Source organism: Ornithorhynchus anatinus, chromosome 8, assembly GCF_004115215.2.
Source record: "Ornithorhynchus anatinus isolate Pmale09 chromosome 8, mOrnAna1.pri.v4, whole genome shotgun sequence".
NCBI lineage: Eukaryota > Metazoa > Chordata > Mammalia > Monotremata > Ornithorhynchidae > Ornithorhynchus > Ornithorhynchus anatinus.
The window spans coordinates 54,880,860-54,884,371 of NC_041735.1; the positions used below are offsets into that span (position 1 = coordinate 54,880,860).

Here is a 3,512-nt window from a genome sequence, read left to right on the forward strand (position 1 = left end):
CTGGGCAACCCCAGTATTGACTTGGTTCAATATTTTTCTTTCTTTTGGATGACAGAAGAGCATCTGTAGTTCATCAGAGACAAAGGGGAGCCTGACCTCAACAGCAGCAGTAATAGTATTTATTACTACTACTAGTGGAGAAGCAGTGTGGCCTAGTGGAAAGTGCACGGGCCTGGGAGTCAGAGGACCTGAGTTCTTATCCCGTCTCCACCACTTGTTTTACGTGTGACTTTAGGTAAGTCACTTCACTTCTCTGTGTCTGTTCCCTCGTTTGTAATCCTACTTCCTCCTACTTAGACTTTGAGCTCCATGTGGGTTGGGGAACGTGTCCAAGCTGATCACCCCAGCACTTAGTCCAGTGTACCGCACACAGTAAGCATGTGAGTACCATGATCATTATTAAGCGCTTACTGTGTACGGAACACTGGACTAAGTGCCGGGAGAGAATACACAGGAGGGAATTAGAAAAAGTCTCGTCCCTTGGGGGTTTTCAATCTGAGGGGGCTCACGATCTAAGGAGATCATGCTAACTAAGGAGACGAGAACACAGGACCAGAGGAGAGATTTTGGTCACGGAGCACACGGGGCAGGATCGTTATAACACCGAGAGCAAAGATCCAGGGTGTACTGCGACACAGGTGTGATCCACGATCAAGCTTCATTAACCTTTCACGGAGCCAAGTATGCCAAATTGTCGTGGAATCTACCAGGGGACATTTGCCATATGCTGCGGCTTGAAATTGGGAATCGGTGATTTTGTTTGGGAATCTTCCACTTAAAATAATCCTCTGTACTTTGCATCTGATGAGGATTCTGCTTATTTATACCATAGTCTGATCCAAAATATAAGCAGGCAGACTAGGGATTATCTCAGACTAGCTAGACTATATCACCAACTCATTTCAGGTGTGCTTGAGTGTGTGTGTCTGTGTCTGTGGGAGTGTGAGTGCCCAACACCTGTGAGCCCTGAGCCATTCTGCCTCCACCTTCTCAATGATCCAATTAAACAAATTAAAACAGGCTCGAAAGAAATTCTTCCTCTTTCAGGATGGCACCTGGAGAGTTTCCAGTACTCTACCAGTCTCAGCTCTGGGAAGGAGAGTCCATTCCTAGCTTGGGCAGTGGCTAACGAGTTGCAGGGCATCTGCTACAAGTCAAAACTCACCCGTGCTGGGCAGCAGCGGCACCGGAGACAGTCGAGAGCAGAGACTCAAGCTGACTGTGTGGAAGAAGGCAACGATAAACCGCTTCCGGATTTTGATCGAGCAAACTCTCCGGATCCACTACCGGAACGATGACAGATGGAGGTGGGGTGTTCTGGGAGAGATGCGTCCATGGAGTCGCTATAGGGCGGAGACAACTTGATGGCATAACACAAGACAAGAAAGAAATTAAGTCTACACCTAGAAGAAACTAAGGAGTATTGGGCGAAAAGGATTTGAATACGATCAGGTTGGAGTGTACAGCCCTAGTGTTCGAAGCTTTGCTGCTATGGCATCAGTCGATGTGGGAAGAACAGCGTTCAGGCTGCTGGGAAGGTTTGCGAGCTCGTAAATGTGTAAAGCATATGTGGCTCAGCCAATCATCTGCTCCTCACTGTGCAAAGGCACGTGATGAGAATTAGCACTGACACATTTTGGGGTGGTAAGGAGAGGAAAAATAACGGAGGCCTGTGCGTTAAAGGAAAGGTTTGGGTTTTCCAGGGCAGACAGAGGCCTAATGTCTTGCCTTATGCCGTCGAGTCGTCACCGACCCATAGTGACACCACGGACACATCTCTCCCAGAACGCCCCGCTCTCCATCTGCAATCGTTTCGGTAATGTATCCATAGAGTTTTCTTGGTAAAAATATGGAAGTGGTTTACCATTGCCGCCTTGCACGCAGTAAACTCTAGTCTCCGCCCTCGACTGTCTCCTATGCCGCTGCTGCCCAGCATGGGGGAGTTTTGACCTGTAGCGGATTGCCTTCCACTCGCTAGCCACCGCCCAAGCTAGGAATGGAATGAGTAGGTCTCTGCTTGACTCTCCCTCTCATAGTCGAGACTGGTAGAGGACTGGAAACTCTCCAGATGCAACCATGAGAGGCTGGAGGCCTACTGTAGGCTCCTCCTTTTTGCCGCGTGAGGAACCGATTCCGGGCCTATAGGAAAGAGTGGCTCTGGGGAGCACGATGCTTCAAGAGGTCCTTGGGTTTCTGCTACCCTCCAAAGGCCAACTGGTGTTGCTGCCCTTTATAAGAGACCTGTTGGAGAAGCAGTGGAAAGTGGAAAGAGCGTGGGCCTGGAAGACAGAGGACCTGGGTTCATTTATCAGTCGTATCTATTGAGTGCTTACGGTGTGCAGAGCACTGTACCAAGCCCACCTTGGCCAAATGCTTGCTGTGTGACCTTAGGCAAGTCACTTAACTTCTCTGTGCCTCAGTTCTCCTATCCTCCCTCCTACTTAGACCGTGAGTGACATACGGGACAGGGACTATGTCCAACCTAATCAATATATATCTACTTCAGTGCTTAGGACAGCATTAAACACAGAGAAAAAGCTTAACAAATACCATAAAAAAAGCGGGTGGCTAGAGGTTAGAGTAGCTGTGGGGAACTAGAGGCCTGCACCCCATTTCTGTCATGAGAACCTCCCAACTGCTTCTGCTGTCACCAGACAGGTCAGTGGGGCCAGAAGGTCCCAATCAGGAGCAGAAAGACCCCTATCCACCGTCTCTTCAGAAAAGGCTCCAGAAACAACAGGTCTTAGGCAGTTTTGGTTGTCTCAAGTGGTATTTGTGAAGAGCTTACTAAGTGCCAGGCACTGTGCTTGGGTAGATAGAAATAATCAGATAGGACACGGTCCCTTGTCCCATATGGGGTTCAAAGTCCAAGTAGGAGGGAGTACGATATAATCCCCATTTTACAGATGAGGACACTGAAGCACAGAGAAGTTAAGTGACTTGCCCAACTTCACACGGGAGAAGAGTGGTGGAGCTGGGATCAGAATCCAGGTTCTCTGTCTCTCAGGCCACACTGCTTCCCAGTTGGCTCCCCGGGGAGTATTTCTGGCTGGTGAAGACACAGCTTGTGTCCTACTCCCTCTCCCTTCTGTATCACCTATAGCATTGGATCTAACTTGATAGTCAACCCTCCTTCACAGCACTTACGTTCATATCTGTAATTTATATTAATGGCCGTCGCCCCCCTCTAAACTGTAAGCTTCTTATGGAAAGGGAACATGTCTATCAGCTCTGTTGCGTTGTACTCTCTCAAGCACTTTGTACAGAGCTCTTCATGCAGTACATGCTAAATGCCATTCATTGAAATACCACTACTGATACAGGCTGTTCCCAACACAAAAAAGGTTTTTATTACAATTAACTGTTTGAGGTTTTAAAATCCGAATGACCGTTTAATGAATACTCACCTTGGACTTATTAGCAGGTACGATTTGAAATATTTGAAAATATGCATTCTAACAAATGGTATTTAAATACTACAAATCTGATTAACTTTACAGCAGTGGACTATA

At 47.6% G+C, this 3,512-nt stretch overlaps 1 non-coding gene across 1 annotated transcript; it reads right to left on the reverse strand.

The window, feature by feature from the left end:
• Positions 1-1,948: 1,948 nt before the first annotated feature.
• On the reverse strand, positions 1,949-2,086 carry LOC114813926. The gene has a single exon (XR_003761670.1). It is a non-coding gene; the product is annotated as a small nucleolar RNA SNORA7 (small nucleolar RNA).
• Positions 2,087-3,512: the final 1,426 nt, after the last annotated feature.